General features: G+C 39.8%; 1 long non-coding RNA gene across 1 annotated transcript in view; it reads left to right on the plus strand.

The window, feature by feature from the left end:
* The first annotated feature begins 17724 nt into the window (after window positions 1–17724).
* The window catches only part of LOC120070308, a 50302-nt gene continuing 41866 nt past the window's right edge, over window positions 17725–26160 (plus strand). The window contains exons 1-2 of the long non-coding RNA XR_005479851.1: window positions 17725–18076; window positions 18279–18409. This is a non-coding gene — a long non-coding RNA (uncharacterized LOC120070308). The remainder of the gene's footprint in view (window positions 18077–18278; window positions 18410–26160) is intronic.

Consider the following 26160-nt stretch of genomic DNA (forward strand, 5'->3'; position numbering starts at 1 on the left):
GGTTTTGCAATGAGCCAATAGCACCGTTATTTGCGTCATAATCCTTGAGTCTTAATCTCTGGTCACTCTCCCTTCAGTCTTCATGATTCTTAGAGATGCGGTCCAAGATATTCTTCGCCTCGTCATAAGTCTTGTCAAGCAGACCATCAGCTGCTGCCGTATTGGCAGCGGTCTGCGAAGCAAGATTCAAACCGTGGTAGAAAATTTCCATTTGCAGGAAATCTGGTAGCCCATTATGCGAACAATCTTGGACCAACCTTTTAAACCTTGCCCAAGCATCGTTGAGCGATTCATCCATATCTTATTCAAAATTAGTAATAAGATTTCTTCGTCTCGCGTTCTCGGTAGGTGGAAAATACTTCTTCATAAACTTCTCCACCACTTGCTCCCAAGAAGTGATCTCTCCTAGTTCGAGCGAATAAGCCCATTTCCTAGCCTGATCACAGAGAGAAAATGGGAACAATGTTAGTCGAACTTCTTTAGTAGAGATGTTCGGGAACACAAAAGTATTGCAAATTTCAATAAAACTTTAGAGATGGGCGTGCGGGTCCTCGCCATGCCTTCCTCCGAATTGACCTGCAGCCTGGATCATCTGCAGCATCACCGGTTTCATTTCAAATCTACTTCCGTCTAAGGCATGCCTCATGATTCCCGGAGAGAAATCATAGATATTTGGCGATGCATAGTCCCTAATGGGCCTATTGCGATCGTTTGCCAACAGAATCAGATTTGCCATGACATTGTTGTTGTTTGGTGCTTCATTCCTAGGCTGCTCTACCATCTCTTCTTTATCGGATTGTGGTTGCTGTTGGTGGTCTCTTAGTCTCCTTTGAAATGTTCTCTCAATCTTCGGGTCGTAGTTCGCCAGAGATTGAGAATTCTGTAAAGAAATCACAAAAATTACCGTTAACAACTATTTTGCCGAAGTCCCCGGCAATGGCGCCAAAAACTTGATGCTTGAATTTTATGAAGTGTACATTATGGATGATATGTGTGTTGGATTGCTTTGTGCACTCAAGTTTCCCTAGAGGAATCCAAGTGTAAATTCCTCTGAGTTTTTTGGTAAGTCCAGGGTCAAACACAGGGACTTGTGAAAATAGTTGCGTTGGAGATTTTTCTGAAAACTTGCGGTAACCAGTTGAATAAATAAGTGTTGGGTTGTTGTTGCGTTAATGAAAATAATAACGAATGCGGCAGGGTTCGAAAAGAGTTGGTAAACGGGAAATACGATGAATATGCGGTGAATGGGTTGAGAAGGGTTTCGACTAACACACCCAAGGATGCGTTCATGCCATGCGATCATGCAACATTCATACAATAGTAAACACCTCTCGGCGTGAATGCCACGACTTCTAAGGCTAGAACGCATGCAATAAATATGCGATAAGTCTACAGGGTTTACACATAAACCTCTATCTCTATTTATTCGATGACAACATGACATTCACACAAATATACGACCACATAATATCATTCCTATTCCTAGGATGTATGTGATGCAAGTTGACAAACAGAGCTTATCTCTAAGTCCCTATCTCTTATTTATGCAAGCCTAATCTTGCTCTTTCGAGTCCAAATTCTAATCTAGCTCTCTCGAGACATTAGGTTTTTTCTTTAGATTCTCTCTCGAGTAACTCTAAAGGGGTATTTTGCACAACATAAAACAAGACAATCGCAAGCAATGAACTTCCTATCGATTCGTATCCCCAAGAAATTATGACTTGGCAGACGAAAGGATGCTTTATCTGAAAATCCATAAATGAGGGAGGTGGAACGACGTTCCTGTTGAGCTGCTCGAGGATAGTCGCCGTGAAAATCGTGTAGGCCCTACCACGACCCAACCTATAAATACAACCTCCCCCTTCATTGGAAATCTTTTACCCTACTTAGCAAACTCAAAAACCCTAGCGTTTTGCATTCTGAATCGTTCTTTCTCCCCAGAAACTCGAAATCTCTTCAGACCTTTCCAAGCTCCATTCCATGGCTGAGCAAACCCCAAACCAATCGCCTTCACCTTGCACCTCTGACCAAGCAGCCATGCGAGAGGCAGCATTTCTGGCTGCCAGTCGTCGGCTTGTTGCCCAAGCCCCTACTGTATCCAGACTCGCTGGAGGAACTCGGAGAAACCCTTTGGCCATTAGGCCTCCTGTGTTCGAGAGAGGAGGAAGCACCAAGAGCATTCCTACACCTTCCGTCTCCATTGAAAGCGAAAGGAAGAGACGAGATGACATCGGAGGTGTTTGGCAACATTCTCAGTACTTTGGAGCAAGGAGGTGGACTACCCGAGGTAGGGGTTGTAAACCAACCACTGCCTACGGAGGAAGAGGCGGTAGTAGTGGCAGATGAAATAGTATTGGATGGAATAGTGGTGGTGGAAGAAGTGGTGGTTGAAGAAGAAGAAAAGGAGAATGATGTCTTGATCCTGGAGACTCAGGAGGTAACTTTCATCGCAGAAAATTATGAAGAACTTCCAAGAAGAGAAGACGAGAAACTTGTAATCAAGGAAAGAGAAGAAGAAGAGATCACAGTCGAGGAGACCAGGGAAGCGGAGGTTGCATTGGTGACCCCTGACATTCCGATGGAGGAGGTTGCAGGGGGTGCGTAGCCAGCAGAGGCCGAGAAGGAAGATAAGAAGAAGCCAGCAGAGGCCGAGAAGGAAGAGAAGAAGAGAGAGAAGCAGCCAACAGAGGCGGAAAAGAAAGATAAGAAGAAGAACAACAAGGGAAAGAAGGCTAGAGAGGCGGAGTCTTCACGTCATCACAAGGCAAGAAAGAACAAAGAGCAAAAGGATGATGACGAAGATGAAGAGGCCAAGAAGGATTGGAAGAAGAAGGAGAAAAAGGAGAGAAAATTGCGCCGACAGGAGAAGAGGCACCTAAGAGAAGAGAAAAAGGCAAGGCAGAGGGCTGTGAGCTCTGAGAAGGATGGAGAATCAACCTCCGTAAGGGAGGATAGGGGAGAAACGGCGCAGCCATTGGAACCACCGCAACCGGTAGTAACACAATTGGTTGGGACGGATGAAGAAAAAGAAATAGAGGTAACCCCCCTAATGCAGCGTCACAGGGAGAATGCGCCGCAAGGGTCCAACATCGACCCTCAAAGTTTTATTTTAGCTTTGGAAGAGGAGGAGAGAAAAAGAAAAGAAGAAGAAGAGCAGCAAGAAAATATGGAGAAGGGAAAGCTCATCATCGCAGTGGGGAATAAAAGAAGAAGATTGGAGTTTGAGAAGATGCGAAGCAACAATGAGCTTGCCATACTCGAAGGGATCCGGAAGCGCGAGGAGGAACAACACCTATTGCTGGCCTCTGAGCAGTTTGAAAAAGAATTTGAGAGAGAAGAGAGAGAGAAGAAGAAAAAGAAAAGAGGAGGAAGAAGGAAGAAGAGGAGAGACTGTTTTTGGAGGAGAAGAGGAGGAAGTGTGAAGCTAACAAGAAGCGCTTATATAAGAGCAAGGTCAAGGAACTCGCTGAACGCGAGAAAGAAGAACAGCGCATGGAATGGGAAAAGAGATAAAGGCAAGCAGCCCGCCTTGCGTGAGCAAAAGGCAAGGACGTAGCAGAAAGCAATGAGCCCGCATCAGCCAAGAAGCGGTCGTTAAAAAGAAAAGAAAACGATGACATGTTGATCGAGATGGGCTTCTACCCTGCGCTGACCCCACTACCTGACCTCATCACGAGCGTCATTGTGGGGCATGGGTGGGACACGTTCTGTCAATGCCCATTCATCATCGTGCTTCAGGTAGTGCGGGATTTCTACCATGGGTGTCTGCATGGAAATAGGGATGCGATGACTTTTAAGGGAGAGACAGTACAGTTCAGCGCAAAGGACATCAATGAGCTATATCAGTTGAAGGACAACCCTGATGCTGTCTCTTATACACATCTAGATGTGTATAAGAGACAGGATTAAGAGATTAACTAAGTAAAAGTTAAATCCTATGTTGAAGTGAAGGAAAATTTCTAGGTGTTGAATAGATTTTCCTTGAGTAGTTTTGAGTTAAGATTAAATTGATGAAAAATTGACTAAGTGTTGGACGAGAGCTGTCTCTTATACACATCTAGATGTGTATAAGAGACAGGTTATGCATTGGCCATAAGATCTTGGAGAGATTATTTGGGCCAAGGGAGAAGTTGAAGTGGGAGTGACGCATGCCTTGGAGGTTAGACCAATGCATTAGGCTGGATGGATGCGTTGGATGCATTAGATGATGGATGCGTTGGATGCGTTGGATGCATTGGATGATGGATGCGTTGGATGCATTGGATGTGTTGGATGCGTTGGATGATGGATGCATTGGATGTGTTAGTGAAGGAAGGAAAATGGAAGTGATGCGTTGAACATCCAAGAGTTTGTGGACGCATATGAAGGATGAACTCATGGAGGATGTCATCCGGACATGTGGCTTGTTAGGAAGAATTCTTAATCCTTAAGTAAAAGAGGTGGCAGCATAAGAATACATACAGAGGTAAGGGCCATGCGTTGGTGAAAGGAGAAGAAGACACATTGGGTTGTTCTGATGTAAGATTGCGTTGATGGTGTAAGGAAGAGACACTTGGTCATCCATGGAGCAATCTTGGATGCCTATAAATAGAACCAAAGACTTCATTCTTCATATCACAACTCAAAATACATTTAAGACCAGTGGGAAATTTGAGGTAACCTTGCGTTTGAGCCAAATCCATGCGTTAGTCATAGAGAACGCATTGGATAGTGAGGTCTAAAGAGGATGCACCAACTTGGGATGAGGAGTTCTCCCAATTTACTCGTGCGTTTGGAGTGATTTCAAAGCCACCTAAAATCTCTAAAAGTATAGTTTTTAGGGTAGGGCTTCCGAAGGAAAATCTCAAAAGGATCGGGCTGGAAACTGAGAAGAAGACAGAAGGGTCAGGCTATCGAATCAGCTTGGGCCAGTCTTGAAGATTCTGTGATTTCGGCCAAACCACGAGAATTTCTAAGCTAAAATTTTAGGGTAAGCTTCCTGAGACATTTTAGAATATGTTTGTAGAATGAAGTATCTCAAAATAAGGTTTAGAACTATGGTAATCTAAGCTGTAATTTGAATCTGGATTCTAGAGGTGAAAAGGGAGCCCGAGGTAGAAAAGGGAGCTACTAGAAAAGCTCCTAAGCGATCAAGGTGAGTGTTCACTTAGCTTTATGCTTTGATATGTGAATAAATGCATATGTAAATGCAAAATACATGCTTACGATGTTATGATGATTGCCATCATATTGTTTGTGAAATTACTATGGAAACTGAGATTATACCCAGATTACATAGTTAGCATGCTTAACAAAAGGTGCTTAGCGAGAAAATATAGTCGGCCTCGGTCGGTGGGAAATAATAGTTGGTGAAGATCGGTGGGGAATATAGTCAAGTACCTAAGCATGACTAGCAGGATAAATAATTGTCGGTGTGCACATTGGCGGGAGAAGTGAGTTATAGGAAAGTTTCCATAAAAAGTTGTTATGATTGATAATGTTTCCATGATATGAGCATGCCACGTATAGCATGGAACTAGAGGTTGATAATTGAATGAATGTACATATGATCATGCATAAGTAATACTGGAATTGTGATTATATGATTGATTTCCCAAAAATATGATTTGAAAAGTGATTATTATTCTAAAAGAACCACTCACTGAGCTTAGTAGCTCACACTCTTCCAAATGTTTTCTTATACCCCCCCTCCCCCCTCCCCCAGGTAGCAGAAGGTGAAGAGTTCCAGGGTGTTGCTAAGGTAAAGGTCTGCCACGCGCCACAGTTACACTTTCGGAGGGTTTTACAGTTGGTTGTTGTTGTAAACTTGTATTTAAGTCCTGGAGTTGTAAGAACATCACATTGTTGTAATGAAATTGGCCTACTTAATCAATTGATTCTTGAATTTGTTCATTGGTATCAGAGTTATTTTTTCCGCAAGAGTTATCAAGCAGTAAGTGTCAGCTAAAGGGTTGATAACTGCTGCCAGTCACGCCCTTTCTCAGGCGTAGAGGGTGGTCTGGGGCGGGGTGTGACACGATAGAACTGTATCAAGGGATCGGGTAATGACTGTATACTGTATTACTCGTAGCATTCCTATCGACGTAGTGTGGTTGATCGCAGGGGAGATCAGAGCATTGGTGGGGCATATACGGGGGCAGTACTACTTTCCGTGGATCATCTCAAGTTTATGCCTAACTGTGGGTGTAGGCATTGATGAGGAGCCCATGCCAAAAGTCCACAGCCTCATCAACATCAAAATTTTGAGGATGCTCCTCAAGGATTCCCCACATTGCCCCGAGCTGCCAACAAAGAGACCTGCGATCGATTTGAATGCGCCGCAGGAACCGAGACCAAAAAGAAGACGAAGAGAAGATAAGGCAAAAGAAAGGGTTCATGAGTCACCAGAGCAAGATCCAGAGCCGACAAACCCTCTTCCATTAGTTATCCGATCTCCAAGCCCTCCTAGCCCGCCCGCGCAACCCTCTTCCCCTTTACACGAACCTTTTACAAATCTTCCTCTTGTCCCCAACTCTTCTGTTATTCAGCCAACAACCCCACCTTCCCCAACACTTCATCACCACAACCCACCATTCCACCGCCGCAAGTTGATGACCCACACGATTTGGGTGAAGGCACATCAGCCCAACCCCAAAACGGTGCTGGCGAGACATCGCAGGCACAACCATCCTCCGCCTCCCTGGTTGCTGAGTTAGTTGAAATGAAAACCCTCTTCTCTCAACAGCAAGAGCTTGTCTCTCAGCAGCATCACTTTTTCAATCATCGATTTGAGGTCGCAATGAAGCACATTGATGAGATTCAACGCAGTGCTGCGACTTCAAGGGAAGCACTCATCAATATCCAACGCAGTATGCATAGAATCTTCCTAAACCAAAGACGGATAGTGGAGTGTAATCAAGAGTATTTCAACTTTCTTACCACCTATCTGCATGGTCTGATGGTGCCTCTGCATCTAAGGCAGCACTTACTATTTGATGACGCTTCTGTTGTGCCACCTCAACATCCCCCACCGGATCCCCCTGCTCCTCAGCCTTAATGTTTACTCTTTCTTCCAATTTGAGTTTTTTTATGTGGCCATTCATATTTATATTCAATTCTTTTATTATTTGTAAGTTAATCAAATTCTTTGGCTCTTGTACAGGCAATAGAAAATTTTTTGTAATGCGTTCATTTGTAATATATTTGTATAATTTGTTAATAGTCAATACAATCAGAGTATATATTCACTCTACTTTTTGCCCGTGCCTCATTCTTTATCTTCCTTTGTTAATTTTTGTGACATTTTTAATCTTTTATTTTTACGATCTTCATTGCGTTGCTATGATGTATTATATGTTTACACTTGGAAACATTTCCCATACTTAGTAAATTCTGACTAACATTTAGTTAACTCTTAGTTTAGCAGTACTTTACCGTTTATCTTTCAAAGTTCTGCTCAAACCTTCTTTTTGAAATTTTCTTTTAAGTGTTTGTCTAGTCTACCCAAACAACGCAATGAGGACCTTGCTCATCTTTAAATTTTGCGGTGAGGAAGGTCTGAGCAGATAATATCAAGAATACGCAGTATTTAAGAAAATGCGTCCATTTACCTTTCGATAAATATATATATATATGTATATATAAATAAATAAATAAATATATATATAATATGTTATGCAAAACTCCAATGTCAGCGCAAAGGAAATTTCAAAAATGTTCCCAACTTGATAAGAGTTTAGTTGTGAAAAGAGCCTGCTTGTTGTTGGATGTTCACATATCACTCGTAGGAGCAAGCCAAAACGAAGAGTGTAACGATGATCAACTGTCTCTAAGTGAATAAATGACGCAAAGTTTTGCTCACTGCATATAGATACATCAAGTTGTTTTGATAAAGAAGAGATAAAAATTCTACTTTGAAAACTAGAAAAGTGTCTTTGAGCAGAATTTTGTTACATAGAAGAATAAAGTAGGGCTTGCTAAGAATTAGCAAGGATAGAAGGAAAGTGTGATGTCAAGTAATGTGCCTAAGTGTAACATTCGGAGAAACCAATCATCACAGAAATATAGGATAGGAATGGAGCATGATTGCCTTAGTAGAAGATATGCTTGAGGACAAGCATATATCTAAATTTGGGGGTGTGATTACTTTTAGAAATACAAGTTATTTATGCCACCTTATCTAGATATTGCGGCTAAAAGTTAGTAATTATGCACCAATTGTATGAAAATTAGCCTAGTATTGCAATAATTATAAATGTTTGTGATTACACCCACTAACACCAAAAAGATGGAAGACAAGTTGAGCTTTACTCTGTTTTGCAGGAGACCAAGTCACCGCTTGCTCTCAAGGCTCACGAGAAACTAATCAACGCATCTCTGTCACATTGCGCCCGCCAATCCACAATGAAGAGACGATTACAACAATGACGGCGCAATGCGACAGTCGATCCAAGAGTTGTGCTTCAACCGCATGCGATAATAAATACAAACACCGCACGTGAACCTATGATCGAAAGATGCAACTGAGCAACGCAAGAGCGGAGGATTGAGACACGTGTACAACTAACGGTTGTGCAAAATTGACGGTCTAATTGCATAACAGAAGGAATAATATCCCTCCATCTTCGGAATTACCATAACCATGAGTGGGGAACACAAGGCCGAAGATCTGCACCTATAAATACCCCATTGATTTCAGAGAAAAGATATGCTACTTGATACGAGGCTAAGTGCTGCTAGATTGTAGAGAAAAGGCTGAGCTGGGGGCTTAAGAGAAGAAATCTTGGAAGAAGACGAGATAAGGCCAAGAGGTGAATCTCAGATCCTACCATACACCCCTGTGCAAAGATCCCTGCTACTGGTAGAGCAAGCCTGAGAGGGAAGCTCTTCCTACCATCAAATCCATCTTATCCGGCAAGCAGATCTTCATTAAATCTGTGCCAAGACATTGGCACTTGATTGTATCTGTTCTATCTCTCTTTCATTGTGTATTTCATGCTTTCTTTATCTCTTCATTCATACACCATGTATCAAACGCTTAGTAGAAATATTAAATGTTTCGATAGATTCCGTTTACCATTTTCTGTCTATTTCCGTTCACCCATCCATCACTTTCTTCATGATGTCTCTTAACCCCCTGGCGAGCAATATGAATCACTGAGAACTTAATCTGTATTAAAGATATAAAATACGTTTAGCTAAAGCATGCTAGACGACATTTTCACCTGTGAGAGCAGAAGTGAAGATGTCATTTTGATCTATCGAGAGAAGGTCAGAAGAATGCGTTAACTAAAGCGAGTAGTACTTCCAGACATGGAAGCAACCTTGCATTCATCATGTTAGTCTCTGTTTCACCACAGACATGTGGGAGCGCGGCCGATCACTGAGAGGTGTACGCCAAGAGAAGAGCGGAACAGTATTTGTACCGTCAATCCAATTAAGAACTTGCGTTGTTTGTATTATTTGTCTTTCTCTTTCTATTCTGTTCATAACGCTTGTCGTTGCATCCCATGTCCTTGCATAACTTTCACAGCCAGCCTTAATCCCAGCATCTTGTACATGAAGTCTGTATCTTGTAACATCTAGCTTAATTTTACTGTATTTTTATGTCTTTATCGCATCTTTACTACTTTCCTTTATTTTATCACAATTTATATACTTGTACAAACTCATTTTTAAAGATTGAAAACCTGGTCGCATATATCATGAACATATCGCAATAACCTAAACCATTCCCCGTGTTCGACCTCGGATCACACCGAGAAACTTGCGATGAAATTATACTTGGTTCCATCGTAAGGAAACTTGTGACAACACATGGCATACTACATGAACATCCATAATTAATGCATAACTAGAAGTAGTATTGCATCATTGTGAGCAATTTATATCATCAATCCAAACCCGCCGTTACAGTGGACCGCTAAATTTTATTTCATGAATTGATTGTCCTGAAACTAATTTGACTCTAGTACATGTGGTAAGAAATAAAGGCATAGATTTCATCATTGAAGTCATAATTGGTACGGTGAAGAATGCGGCGACTAAATAAAGTAATCGAAAATTCCAGATTGAGTCAAACTAAAGAAGATGTGATAGTAGAATTTAGCAATATTAAATTGAAATGTGAGAAGTGCAAAATGGAAATAAGATGAAGCAAGGAAAGATACAACCCCCAAATTTGCTTTGTCGCCCACATAATTTTTTATCGCATCTTTTCTTATGGTGGGCTGATTCTTGGATTGCAATGGGCTAATCGAGTCGGTCACGTGTTTTGAGGTTATCGCATTGCTCCATGATGCGTGAAAATGTTGATGTGTTATGGTGTGAGGTTGCGTGATGTGTGTTATGCGGTGATCATGCAAGTTTTCCTAACAAGACCCAAGTATAAGCCTCATTAGGTTTCCTGGTATGTCCAGGGTCGAACACAGGGACTACTAAGTAAATATGCGACAGTCACTTTGATTCTCTTGCGGTAGTAAAAACAAATGAAGTGGATGGTGTCTTGATTAAGAATTTTTCCTATGCGACAGAGTTGAACGCAGAGTTGATAAAAGCGTAGAGTTACAATGAGTATGCAATGAAGGGGATGAAAAGGGGTTTAGCTAACATTTCTTAAGATTGTGCACAAGTTATGCGATCACACAAATAACAACACGTCATTTCTCAATGCAGAATTCCATAGTTCCTATTTCTAGGACGCATGCAATGTGTAAACGAAAAAGTCAATAGGACTTATGTCTAAGCCTCTATTCTTGTCTATGCGATGCTGAATGATGCACACATAAAACAAGGTGACCACATGCGATGTGTTAATAGCAATAGAACTTATGTCTAAGTTTCTATTTCTTGCTTATGTGATTCTAATCTGACTCTCTCAAGCCTACATTCTAATCTGACTCTCTCAAGTCTAGATTCTATCTTTAGACTACTCTCTCAAGTATATCTAAAGGGTGAATGACACATACATAAGACAAGATGATTGCATAAAATGTAAATCTTAAGTCATGCTAGCTAAGTACTTCTCAACCCATTTGGAAATTTAGCTACTTATGCAAAGTATGGAGAGATTGAACGTAGATTGAAATGAGATTTCCATTTTCTATAAATAAAGTACTGAATACAAAATAACAAATGGAATTGAGAGATAAGAAACCTGGCAAGCAATGTCTTTCTTCCCGTGGCCTTTTACACTATTCTTTTTCACTCCAACTCTGTTCTCGATGTGTATTCTTGCTCTCGCAAGTGTTGGCCCTCTCTCCTTTGTAACGCTTTTCGGCAGTCTCTCGATCTGCCCGAGAATGATCTCTCGGCTTCCTCGTCTCCTTGCTCTTCTCCGTCCTCTAAGTAGATGTATGAGTATGTACGTGAACAGACTAACTGCTTTCTTCTTTCACTCATTAATCCCCTTACACTGGTGGCCTTTAGTATTTATAGAGCTCAAGAAGCAGCCTTCCTTTCTAATGATTGCAATGATGGGTGGTATTAATTCTCCTACTCTGATGCGCCGATTAATAGTCACCAAAAGTTAAATGTATTTGCTACAGTGTGGCTTTAACGACTTGTCAAGTAAATTCGGATTCGACCATTATCAGCTTTCCATCCCATCATGATTTATTATGTTGTCACTTTGATGCACAATCTTTATGCGGCCACCTTTTTAACAAACTTCTCATGATCGCCAATCACATGACTTATGATCGCAATCTTCTAGCGCGTTGAAGCCTTGTTCCTTTGGATCGCAATTTTACTTTCGCCATCGCATTTTTCCTGCATAAAATAAGTAAATTAACCGCTTTTATGTGATGGGCGCTTGCGATCGTAATTCCTTTCAGTTTAGCACTTTTAGACATGATATTGCTTATTTTATCATCGCATTCTCTCATTGTTTTACTTATTTGAGTTGTAATAACTTGTATTTCTACCAGTTATCACACCCCCAAATTTAAAACAATGTTTGTCCTCAAGCATATACTAAAGATTTTATTTAAAAAGTCAACGACTTTTACCCTACCTAGACTTCTTAAGGTGCCTTATTCAAATTTCATGAACCAATGCCTTCTTAATTTCTATCCTGATCTCTTCCTAAAATATTTCTAATCTTTAGGGACCGCAAGTTTAGCCTTCAAAACAAAAACTTTACTCATTTCCAGGACATCGCATGATTTATTTCAAACTTTCCCCAACTAGGGTGTTTCCAAGTGATTTTTATCCTTGCGCGATTTAGATATTCTTTTTGTGATCTTGCACTGATCCAAGTGCCCAGCCTTCGTTTTGGCTTGCCCCCACGAGTGTCATACGAGTATCCAACTATGAGCAAGGCGCTCTTTCTCATTCAAAACTCGTGCCCATTTCTTTATTTGGTAGCGGAGTTGCGATCACTTAGTTTATGCATTGATCACGATTCCCACCTTCGTTTTGGCTTGCCCCCACAGGTGTCATGCGAACATCCAACTACGAGCAGGATCTGATCTCAACGTTATTATATATATATATATATATATATGTATATATATATATTGAATTTCTAAAAGTAGCAAGGTTGAAAATAACAATACTAGAACCCCCAAATTTACACACAACAATGTCCTCATTGCTGATAGACTAAATAACTCATGTGATGAACTTAGAAAATTTCATAAAAATCATAATTGACTTTCATGAATTGACTGTCCAGAAATTAATTTGACTTTAGTACATGCGGTAAGAAATAAACGCATGAATTTCATCATTGAAATCATAATTGGTACGGGGAAGAATGCGGCGACTAAATAAAGTAATCAAAATTCAATGATTGAGTTAAACAAAAGCGGATGCGATAGTAGAATTTATAAATATTAAAATGAGATGCGAGAAGTAAAAAATTGAAAAAAAAATGAGTCAAGGAAAGACACAAACCCCAAATTTGCTCTGTTGCGTGCATAATTTTTTATCACATCTTTTCTTGCGGTGGGTTGATCCTTTGATTGTGATGGGTCGACCAAACCGGTCGCGTGTTTTTAGGTTATCGCATAGCTCCATCGCAATCGTTCACTACGATCATTGCTAAATATCAAGAGGGTCAAAAGTATGAAAGAAAGAGTTGGTAATTCTAAACAGTAGTGGTTATGCAAAAAGTAAGATAAATTCATGAAAGGAAAAAATCAAAAGGATACTAAAAAAAAAATCCATCCCTGATGAGTGTGTCGCATATCAACACAGGGACTACTCGTTTCTTCTTCATTCTGGATTCCTCAGGTCCACGGAGGTTTTCTCGCGATGAAAGTCTCCTCCATGATATATCTTGACTCTTTGTCCATTGACCTTAAATGCGTTGGTCCCTTCTTCATTTGTTAATTCGACCGCACTGTGCGAGAATACTTCTTTAATTATGAATGGTCTGGACTAGCGTGATTTCAATTTGCCCGGAAAGAGTTGTAGCCTAAAATTGAATAGCAAGACCTTCTAACCAACCTAGAGATTCTTTTCACACAGTCGCTTGTCATGCCAACGCTTTGTACGTTCTTTGTAGATCTTGGCATTTTCATATGCTTGAATTCTCCATTCGTCCAGCTCGAGTAACTGAAGTTTTCTCTCCTCCCCTACGGCCTTTAGATTAAAGTTAAGCTTCTTCACTGCCCACAACACCTTATGCTCTAATTCCAACGATAGATGACATGCCTTCCCAAACACCAGCGCATACGGGGACATGCCTATGGGTGTTTTATAGGCAGTTCTATATGCCCACAAGGCATCGTTAAGCTTCATGGCCCAATCCTTACGTGAGGGATTCACTACCTTTTCTAGAATCAGCTTGATTTCTCTATTAAACACCTCGGCTTGGCCATTTGTCTGAGGGTGATATGCAGTGGCGATCTTGTGATGGACATTGTATTTGAGCAGCAGTTTGTTAATGATGCAATTGACAAAAAGTAACGCAGTCTTTGTACTATGATGCAAGTCCATGCCATAAACTTGATGACATAGATTTTATGCGATGATGTGTGATACTACTTCTAGATATGTGTTATTAACAAATGTTCTTGTAGTATGTTGTGCATTGTCATAAGTTTCCTTGTGTTGAAACCAAGTATAATTTCACCGCAAATTTCTCCGTGTGATCCGAGGTCGAACACAGTGACTGTTTTAGGTTATTGCATTATGTTTGTGATATATGCAACCAGGGGTTTTTTCAATTTATAAAAGAGTTTTGTGTACAAGTAATTAAACATGCAATAAAGTAAAGTAAGCGGTAAAAATGCGATGATAACATAAATTTCGTTAAAGTAAATTTCGATAAAGTAAATCTAAGCTAAGATGATAAAAGATAAAGAGGTCAAGGCTGGCTGTAAAGATATGCAAAGATCGTGTAATGCGGTGACAAGTCTTATGTATGAAGCAGAAACAGAAAATATAACTAATATAAACAGCGCAAGTTCCTTAATTGCGTTAAAGATATAAGTACTATTCCGCTTTTCCCTTGGCATACACCTCTCGGTGATCGGCCACGTTCCCACATCTTTGTGGTGAAACAAGGATGAACATAATGAACGCAAGGTTGCTTCCATCTCTGAAAGTACTACTCGCCTTAGTTAACGCATACTTCTAACCTTCTCTCGACAGATCAGAATGACATCTTCACTTTTTCTCTCACAGGTGAAGATGTCGTCTAGCATGCCTTAACTAAATGCATTTATCTCTTTACCACAGATTAAGTTACTCATTTAATCCATATTAATTACCAAGGTATTAAGAAAACTTCATGGAGAAAACAATTAATGGAGGAACAAAAATAGACAAAGAAGTGGGAATGGAAATGATCGAGACATTCAATAAAACTATTTAGCGTCTGATACATGATTTGTGAATGAAGAGATTAAGAAGACAAAATACACTTGATGAAATAGAGTTAGAAACAAATACAAAGAAGCGCCAACGTCTTAGCGCCGATGATGGATGAGCTTCCCTCTCAGGCTTCTTCAACCGGCAGCAGGGATCTAAGCATAAAGCTTCATAGTGGGGATCCGGCAGATTCGCACTGAGACTCACCTCTCAGCCTTGTCTCTTCTTTTCCTGTATTTCTTTCGGTCAGTACTCAGCTCAGCCTTTCTCTCAATAATCTTGCATTAATTAGCCCTCGTATCAATTATACCCGTATCAAGTATACCCGTATCCAGTATACCCTCTCTGAATTCTATGGGGGTATTTATAGGTGAAAAGCTTTGACTCTTGGCTTGTGGACCCCACTTCTTGTTATGAAAATTCTAAAGATGGAGGAATAAATATTCTTTTGTTATGCAATCAGACCGTCAAATCTGCACAACGGTTAGTTGTACACGTGTCACAATCCTCCGCGTTTATGTTGCTTAGCTGCATCTTTTGATCGATTGCTCGCATGCGGTGTTGTTTTTATTACCGCATGTGGTTGAAATTCAGCTCTGGATCGACTGTCGCATTGCGCCGTCATTGCATTAATCATCTCCTCATTGTGGTTTGACGGGTGCAATGTGACAGAGATGCGTTATTCAGTTTCTCGTTGAGTCTTGATCGCAAGCGGTGACTTGGTTTCCTGCAAAACAGAGTAAAAATATCCTCTTCTACTATCTTGACGATGTTAGTGGGTGTAATTGCGATAATTCATAATTATTGTATTTTTGAGCTACTTTTCATACAATTGATGCATATTCTTTCTCTTTTGGCCGCAATATCTATAATAGGCAGCATAAATAAGTTGTATTTCTACAAGTTATCACATCCCCAAATTTAGATATATGCTTGTCCTCAAGCATATCTTCTACTAAGGCAATAAAGCTAAATTCCTCTCCTATATTTTTGTGTCGATTGGCTACTCCGAATGCTACACTTAGGCACATTTCTTAACAACGAAATTCTTAACAAGCCCTATTTATTCTTCTATATAACAAAATCCTGCTCAAAGATGCTTTTTTAGTTTTTAAAATAGAATGTTTATCTCTTCTTTGTCAAAACAACTTGATATATCTATATGCGGTGGTCAAACTTTGCGTTATTTATTAGAGACTGTTGGTCATGGTTACACTCTTCGTTTTGGTTTGTTCCGACGGGTGTCATGCGAACATCCAACTATGATTGTGTGCCAATTTCAACTTTAACTCATGATATTCCGAGGAGTTGTCTCTTACACTCTTTTATTTTCTTTTAATTTTTTTTTTCATATGCATTGTTCTTGGAAACCCACCTTCGTTTTGGCTTGATCCTATGGGTGTTATACGAACATCTAACTACAAGTAGGCTCCTTTCACAACTAAACTCTTATCAGGTTGGGAACATTTTTGAAGTTTTCCCTTGCACTGACATTGGAGTATTGTATAATTTTTTTTTCTGGAAATGAACGCATTTTCTTGAAGATCACATATTCTTGATCTTATCTGCTCAAACCTTCCCCACCCCTAAATTTAAAGATGAGGAAGGTCCTCATTGCGTTGTTTGGATAGACTAGACAAACACTTAGAGAAAATATTTCAAAAAGAAGGTTTGAGCAGAACTGTGAAAGATAAAAGGTAAAGTACTGCTAAACTAAGAATTAACTAAGTGTTGGTCAGAATTTACAAAGAATGGGAAATGTCTCTAAGTATAAACATACATCATGGCAGCGTAATGAATAACGCAAAAGTAAAAGATCAGAACATCGCAAATATTGTCAAAGGATGATAAAGAAAAAGGCACAAGCAAAAAGGAGTGAATATGTACTCATTTTTATTGAATATTAACAAAGTATACAAATAATTAAAAATTAACGCAATACAAAATTGTTGCCTATACAAGGAATCAAAGAATGGAGCTGTTATCTTTTTTAATTTGATTCAGATGGGTGCATGCTGAAAATTAACACCGCGCTTTTAATAACGCAAATACATTTTTGCTGAGGACAGGCAACAACGCATGCACCCCGCAACACACCCCATAACTAAACACGTTTCTGGAGGATCGGGTGCACGGTATTGCTACCAGCGCAACACTACCTCAACATAGTGCATTTAGCCAAGGACGGGCAAAGAACACATACGTGTGCAACACACCCCTCAACGCAATGCAGTTGGGTGTAATGGACGCAAGGTGTCTCTTGTTAACACACAATGCATCCATCATCGCGTTATATACCAATTTTCTTCTTTTTAAGTCATAAAAAATGCAAGTCGAAAAGGCTTTGCGGTGTCTAATGTTTCATCCAATCATTCACAGAAATTAAAGAACAGTGCTACTAATGTATACAAATTAAAGGAATTTAAACATGACATGAAAAATTAAATTGAAGAGAATTACAGAAAGCATTAAATGCTACTCCTAAAAAGCAGTAAATAACGAGATTTAGAAAGAAGTAAAAGAAAACTAGAAAGAAAGCACGTAAACATAAATAGGGATGCTGATTGAAAGAAGTACTCAGAATTACCGCAATCGCTTCCCCCGCAAGCGGTTTTGTAACACCCTGAATTTTCACTTTTTTACATAATTTTAGTAATTTTGTTATTGTAGGGATTTTTGAAATTTTGGATTTAAAGTATAAGTGCGGGAATTTAAGTGTTGACGTGAAAATTATTCAATTTTGAAATTCAATTTGAAAATTAATGGCAGGAATTAATTTTCTTTTAAAAAAGAAAGGAAATAAATAGTATAAAGTGGATTTAGGAAATGATTTAAATGTAATTATATTATTTCCTTTTTAGTTATTATTTTTTTTAAATAAAAAGAAACCCATCCCTTTTAGTTATTATTATTATTATTATTATTTTAAAATAAAAAGAAACTCATCCCTTCTTCCCTAGCAAGAAACCCTTCTCCCCCAAACTTTTTCCTCTTGCCGCTGCTGCCACCCTCATTGCCCAAACCGACCTCGCCGCCGCCTCTCCCACTGCCCAGACCGACATCACCGCTGCCCACGTCTGCCAGACCTGAAACTGCCAGTTTTTGTCTCGTCGTCGATCAGCTGGCGCAATCGTAGCTCTAGACGACGTCACGTCGTCACGTCTGAAGGTCTCAGTCAATGGTCGGTTGTGTCGCATGCCACAGATCTGTCGAGCTACGTGTTGATCTTCCTTCACCGTTTGTCGTATCGTTGCCGAGCCAGTCGCCTGTTAGTTTCGTCTACGCCACTCTTCTCCAACAAGCCGACGCCGCCGGATCTCTTCAACCCAGACCACTCACCGCCCCTGTCTCTTATACACATCTAGATGTGTATAAGAGACAGGCTCTAGACGACGTCACGTCGTCACGTCTGAAGGTCTCAGTCAATGGTCGGTTGTGTCGCTGTCTCTTATACACATCTAGATGTGTATAAGAGACAGGTCTACGCCACTCTTCTCCAACAAGCCGACGCCGCCGGATCTCTTCAACCCAGACCACTCACCGCCCTCAGACGTCTTTGGCTCCTTCTCGTTGGATTTTGTTTTGATTTCGCCGGAATCCTTGATTTTGGGTAAGGTTTCGGTGATTTCTTGAATTTGTTTCTGTTACCCATTTGGTATGAGTTTAAATTATTTTTTATATGATAATTTTGGAGGTTGGTTTGGGGTATTTTATGAAGATTTTGGAGTCAAAGCTTGGAAGTGACTGTTGATCAAGTTTGCTTTGGGTTCTAGTTCACACTCTTTACTTTATCATCAATTGCTTGCTTGGAGAATGATATATTTAGATTTAATTCTGAGGTAAGTAATCTTACTACTGGAATTACCTTTGAGGGACTGATTCCTCGAATGTCCGCCAAGGTCCATCCTAAGGCCTTTGCGTTATTTCTTAGGATCTGAATGAGCGCCTCTTCTTTATCCTTACTCAGCGATGCTGAAATGATAATCGGTAACGTGTTGTTACTTCCTAAGTAAGCATACTTAAGGTGCACGGGCAACGGCTTTAACTCTAGCACAGGTGGCTCTTCCAAAGATGGCTTAATTCATTGTGAGGTCCATTCAGATAACTTGAGCGGTTCAAAATTTGATTCAGTATGAATTGCGGTGCAGTCCTCCTCCAATATTGCGCCGATTCCAAGATCTTTTTCCTCCAGCTCCTTTAGGGGTTCATGCCAATGTTCTTCTCGTAGTTCCTCAATCTATTGGCAGTTTTCCATGTCACCTGGGTACTTCAATGCATTGAACACGTTGAATTTTACTTCTTGATCATCGACCCTGATGGTCAATTCCCCTTTTTGCACATCGATCAGTGCTCGCCTTGTCACACCCCTCCCCAGACCACCCTCTTAGCCTAGAGAAAGGCGTGACTATAGCAGTTACCAACCCTTGGGCTGACACTTACTGCCTAACAACTCTTGCGGAATAACTCTGACACCAATTATAATTCATATGCAACGGGACGTCTTTAGGCCCACAATTTATTGACTTAGAAACATAATATCTTTAGAGTCATTACAACACTAGATTTACAAGTCCCAAAACCCACAAACCCTAGTCCCTATATGAACAATAGTAACATGTGTACAATATTAACCGTAACCACCTAGCAAACGGTTACAAGTCTTTTAGTCCTTTAGTGGCGGAGCAGATACTGAGCTATCTTTAGTATGGGGGGAGGGGCCAAAAAAACATTTGAAAATGGGGTGAGCTTAACGCCCAGTGAGTGACCGAGAAAACATAGTAAATTCTCATGCATGATTTCAGTAATGAGTTTTTAACTGAAACATAAACTTTTATAGTACTTGTACTACAGCATAAACATTTTCCAAGCGTAAAACATATAAAGCTGTTTTAATCATAAAACAGTAAAATCATTTCTCAATCCAACGTACCCTACTATGGGTAAAAGAATCCCAACACCAACTACTAGTCCAGAGAGAACCCTTTTGCTCAATCTCTGACTCTATTCACCTGTGGCCACAATAAGTACCCTCACACATTAGGTACTTCTGCTCAGATACCTTCTCAATGTCCTTCAGTATCGAGCTACTAGGATACCTTCTCAAACTTCCTTCAGTACCAATAGATACCTTCTCAAATTTCCTTCAGTATATAGTTGGGCGGATACCTTCTTAAGTGTCCTTTGGTATCGCATTTTACCAAAACTATTTATAAACGACTTTTCTCTTTAAAGCATGTAAAGTATAACACATATAAAACATGGCTTTAAAGATGTTAACGCATGCTGGATAAAATCAACATATGTAAATAGTTTTTCAACAATATGCATGCGTTCAAACCACAATTCAAAACTTGCTTGGAAACCACTTCATAAAACTAGTAGGCATGAGAATATTTTTGCAAACATGCTTTCTGTAAAATGGTGTAATCAAAATAGTTTAAGTAAAACGTATTAGTCAAAACATTTTAGCCACTCACCTCGATTTCTTAGGAGCTTTTCACTCTAGTAGCTCCTCGGGCTCCTTTTCACCCCGAGAATCCAGATTCAACTTACAGCTTAGATTACTTATAGTTATGAACCTTATTTTGAAATACTTCTTTCTACAAACTTATTCTAAAATATCTTAGGAAGATTACTCTAAATTTCAGCTCCGAAATCCTTGTGGAATCACAAAATCTTCAAGACTGGCCCAGACTGATCCGACAGTCTGACCCTTTTGCCTTCTTTTCAATATCCAGCCCGGTTCCTTTTAGTTTTTCCCTTTAGAAGCCCCACTATGAAAAATAGACTTTCAGAGCTTTCAGATGGCTTTGAAATCACTCCAAATGCATGAGTAGATTGGGAGATCTCCCCGTCCAAATTTGATACGTTCTTCTCAACCCTCACTGTTCTCCCTCTCCTTTATGAAATTTATGAATTTGTGATTTGAAAATGAAATCCCAAAGCTCTATTTATAGGCGTTCAAATCTCTCGTGGTGTTGATAGCACCTACTTGGCTGCATGGCCAAATGTTTATTTCTCCCCTTATCAACGCAAGCTTGCATCACCTTGTTCTAAGGTGTTTTCTTCATATGCGTCCACCAAATTTCCTTAGCCCTTAAGAATTTTTCTTATGAAGACACTTAATTTTGGTTGACGTTTGCCCTTGCATCTTCAACCTTTGTTTGTATTCAATTTAGGGTTCCAATGTATAATCTACAAGAACGCGGCCAAATTCAATGCATAAATACTTGTCCGGCCGTTCGATGCATAGGCGAAGCCCTTCGATCGCGTGGGCGTGATGTTCGAATGCAACACCAGACAAGGCGTGGCTGACGCACAGGCTGCTCTCGCTCTCTCCACTCTCGCTAGTGTCGCTCTCTCCCACTTTCTCGCTCATAATCTCGCTCTTTCTAATCTCAGTGGTGTCGCTCTCTCCAACTTTCTACTTTCTCTCCCATTTTCTCTCCAATCACGCTCTCTCCCAGTTTCTCTCCAACTTTCTCTCCAATCTCGCTCTCTCTCATTTTCTCTCCATCTTTCTCTCTAATCTCGCTCTCTCCCATTTTCTCTCCAATCTCGCTCTTTCCCATTTTCTCTCCAACTTTCTCTCCAATCTTTAGCTACTGTGAACAATGTTCTCCGTGTTCGTTTGCTCACCACTTTGTGATACTTTTACACAGATTTTCCAAAATTTTCCCAAGTAATTTCCTATATTTTTCGCATTTCACATAAATTTCATATTTTTCTCAGTCCTTCAGCCATAACGCACTTCACCTAATTTTTCCATACTTAGCCGAATTTTTCCCCAAATTTTCCAAACTTAATTTCCATATTATTCCACACTAGCTCAACCTACTTATTATTTTTCCCCAACTTTCCAACTCAATTCCATATTTTTTTTTTTTGAATCCCCATTCCACACTAGTTGTTTCATCATCCTACTTATTATACAAATTTCATCACAATTTTACCAATTAAAGCTCAACTTAATTTATTCAAAGAAAATCTACTTAACACTTAGAAATTTTCTTCCCCTTAACTTAGGATTTAACTTTCACTTAGTTAATTCCTTTTATCACTTGCTTAAGTAAGGAAAATAGAAATCCGGGTTTCACATTTACTTCCCCCTTAAGAAAATTTTGTCCTCGAAATTTACTCGAACTAACTCTGGTTTAAGGTTTCACAACAACCACTGTTGTAACCTTTCATAGTCTTGTCTATTACCACGCTTCTACTGCGCTACTCTGATATCAATTCCTTATTTTGTCAATAATACTTCACCTAGCCACCTCTAAGCTAGATGTTGACCTCACTGTCTACAACATAACAATTCTTCTCAAACTTTAAATGAGAATAACTCAAATTCATACTTGCCTCCCTCGGTAGATCTTTAGGTATGCATATTCTACCTTTTTTTAATAGCACTTTATCAGTTCTTAATTGGTAATCCGTCCTCAATCCTTTATTCACTTCTTCAGCTAACTTCTGAAGATCAGAATCCTTTAACTGTTCACGTAGAATATCTTCTACGAGCGTAGGATGTACTTGAAATGAAGCTAATAACCCTCCCTTTTTGACCAACTGATAATGCTGCTTTAGCATTAAACAACTTATGAATCAATGTACCCTTCACTGAATTGATACTAGCTCTAGCTGATTCGATTTTTCGACTTAGAGCATCAGCTACCACATTTGCTTTACCTGGGTGATAGTCAATTGTACAGTCATAATCTTTGATCAACTCGAGCCATCTTCTCTGTCTCAAGTTTACTTCCTTCTGATCAAAGATATGCTTTAGGCTCTTATGATCCGTAAATATATGACATCGCTCACTAAACAGGTATGTCTCCACAATTTCAGAGCTAACACAACTGCTGCTAACTCTAAGTTGTGTGTAGGGTAATTACATTCATGCTTCTTTAACTGTCACGAAGCATAGGCTACAACTTTTCCTTCTTGCATCAGCACACATCCTAACCCTTGTCGAGATGCATCACAATAAACTTCAAATTCCTTACCTGGTGTAGGTAGAGTTAATACTGGTGTTGATACTAACCTCTGTTTCAATACCTGAAAACTATGCTCGCATTCCGGTGACCACTCAAACTTCACATCTTTTCTGGTCAGGTTTGTCAATGGAAGAGCTATCTTAGAAAAGCCCTCAACGAATCTCCTATAATAACCTACTAAACCTAGGAAACTGTGTACTTCAGTTACATTCAGGGTTCGTTCCCAATTAACTATTGCTTCTATCTTTTGGGAATCAACACTAACTTCGTCAGCTGAAACTATATGCCCAAGGAATATGACTTGATTTAACCAAAAATCGCATTTACTAAATTTGGCATATAACTCCTTTTCCCTTAAAATTTGTAACACCATCCTCAGATGTTCTTTGTGTTTCTCCGCACTACTAGAATATACTAGTATGTCATCCATGAATACTATCACAAACTGATCCAGATAAGAATGGAATATTTTATTCATCAAGTCCATAAATACCGCAGGAGCATTTGTCAATCCAAACGACATTACTAGGAACTCAAAATGTCCATATCTAGATCTGAATACAGTCTTTGGAACATCTGTGCCTTTCACCTTCAACTGGTGATAGCCTGATCTCAAATCTATCTTAGAGAATACCATGGCCCCCTTTAACTAATCGAAGAGATCATCTATACGAGGCAATGGGTACTTATTTTTAATGGTCACTTTATTTAACTGTCTATAGCCTATGCATAATCTAAGAGTATCGTCTTTCTTCTTAATAAACAAGACTGGCGCTCCTTAAGGCGATACACTAGGTCTAATGTACCCCTTATCCACAAGTTCTTGTAATTGAAATTTTTAACTCCTTCCATTCCGTTGGTGCCATCCTATATGGTGCTTGGGATATAGGTGCGGTACCAGGAATTAACTCAATAGTAAATTCCATTTCCCTATCAGGTAGTAAGCCTGGTAACTCTTCAGGGAACACAATTAAAAATTCTTGTACCATAGGTACATCCTCAGGTTTCAGTTTCTTATCTTGTGAAACTGCTACATAGGCTAAATAGGATTCACATCCTTTACTCAACAACTTCCTAGCCTTCACTTCTAATATTAAACTTCCTGGAAGTATTCTTTTACTTTTCACCAGGGTTATTTCTTTTTCACCTGGTTTCCTAAACACTATTTCTCTCTTAAAACAATCCATAGTGGCATAGTGTTTACTTAGGAAATCCATACCTAGGATAACATCAAACTCCAGTAATTCTAATGGAATCAAGTCAACCCAAAAACTCTGATTTCCAATAGTTACTTCACAATTCCTGTAATACTCCTGTACAATTCTTGTAAGGGAGTCAGCTTGTACTTGTCTTATTGTCTCACACTTTTCAATGTACTGTTTTAACGATGTCTCCAGAGACGAGGTGCCGCAAGAGGTATCATATAAGAACGATTGGTCACAGGGTGGTATACCTTGAGAATTACCTGGGTTACAGTCTGGAGTAATGAAGACCAGAGGGTTGCCTCTATCCCCTTAATAACTGTTCTGATAGAAACTATGGCCCTCCTGGTTGTGATTCCCATCCCAACTTGAAGTTGGGTGATCCCACCAACCAGGGTTGTAGATGTTGCCAACCGATTCATCATAGACAGAATATATGGGTTGTTGATTCCATGGGCAGACTTCTACTGGATGTCCCTCTCCACATTGGATGCAATTCATTGTGGCCATGTGAGTCACCGCAGTAACTTGCGTTGATACTTGAGAAAGAGTTCTCTGTTGGTTAGCCACTGTCTGGAGGAGTGAGGTCACTGTGATCATTTGATCGACCAGTGCGCTCATTATATCAGTTGACACATCGGCACTTTCTACTCTTTCTTGTTCTAGACCTCTTACCTCAAGCCCGATATCAATCCACTCATCAGAATATCGCGAGATCCGATCCAAGATATTCTTTGCTTCTGTATATGATTTGTTCATTAATCCTCCTTCTGTGGAGGCATCAGCAATTGCTTGCATTGATTGGTCTAAGCCATTGTAAAAGGTTTCCATCAGAATACTATCGGGAATCCCGACATGCAGATAGCTCTTCACTAATTGTCAAAATCGCACCCATGCGGTGCTCAAGGTTTCATAACCCTTTTGCTCAAAATTCAGCACATCCCTCCATCTCCTTGCATTGACGACTGGAGGGAAGAATCTGTTCATGAACCTATCAACCAACTGTTCCCATGCTTTAATCTCATTTGGCTCTAATGACTGAGCCCACCTCTTTGCTTCATCCTGTAGTGTGTACTGGAAAAGATATAACCTAAGTCTTTCTTGAATCACATCATGCATGGAGAATACGCTACACATGTCTACAAAATTCGTCAAATGCGCATATGGGTCTTCTCCTTGTAATCCTCTAAATTGACCCATATTCTGAATCATCTGCAGCATAATTGGTTTTATTTCAATGCTTACATTCTCCTCAATCGTTTGTCTTACGATTCCTCGTGAGAAGTTATAGAAATCCAGCGCTGCATAGTCTCTCATTGGGACGTCATGATCAGCAACAAGAAATATGGAGCCTTGCGCTGGCCCATTTTCCTTTTGATTCCCTGCGGGAGCCTTGTTATTATAGTCATGCTTCTTTACCACTTAATTCGGCCCTGATGAACTCTTGTGCGAATAATACACTTGATCTCTGGGTCCACTTAGAATTTATGGATCATTCCAGCACTCCTAAGCCGTCAGCCTGCTCTTCGCGTCGAATAGCCAGTATAAAGAGATCTGTCCTGCAAAATACCACAACCATGCTCAAACAATAAACCATTAACCATTCCCCAGCAATAGCGCCATAAACTTGTAACGCAGTCTTTGTACTATGATGCAAGTCCATGCCATAAACTTGATGACATAGATTTTATGCGATGATATATGATACTACTTCTAGATATGCATTATTAACGAATGTTCTTGTAGTATGTTGTGCGTTTTCACAAGTTTCCTTACGTTGAAACCAAGTATAATTTCACCGCAAGTTTCTCGGTGTGATCCGAGGTCGAACACAGGGACTGTTTTAGGTTATTGCGTTATGTTTGTGATATATGTGACCAGGGGTTTTTTCAATTTTTAAAAGAGTTTTGTGTACAAGTAATTAAACATGCAATAAAGTAAAGTAAGCAGTAAAAATGCGATAATAACATAAATTGTGTTAAAGTAAATTGCGATAAAGTAAATCTAAGCTAAGATGATACAAGATACAGGTTTCATGATACAAGATACTGAGGTCAAGGTTGGCTGTGAAGATTATGCAAAGATCGTGTAATGCGGTGACAAGTCTTATGTACGAAGTAGAAACAGAAAAGATAACTAATATAAACAGCACAAGTTCCTTCATTGTG

The sequence above is a fragment of the Benincasa hispida genome, chromosome 1 (genome assembly GCF_009727055.1).
Source record: "Benincasa hispida cultivar B227 chromosome 1, ASM972705v1, whole genome shotgun sequence".
NCBI classification, from domain to species: domain Eukaryota; kingdom Viridiplantae; phylum Streptophyta; class Magnoliopsida; order Cucurbitales; family Cucurbitaceae; genus Benincasa; species Benincasa hispida.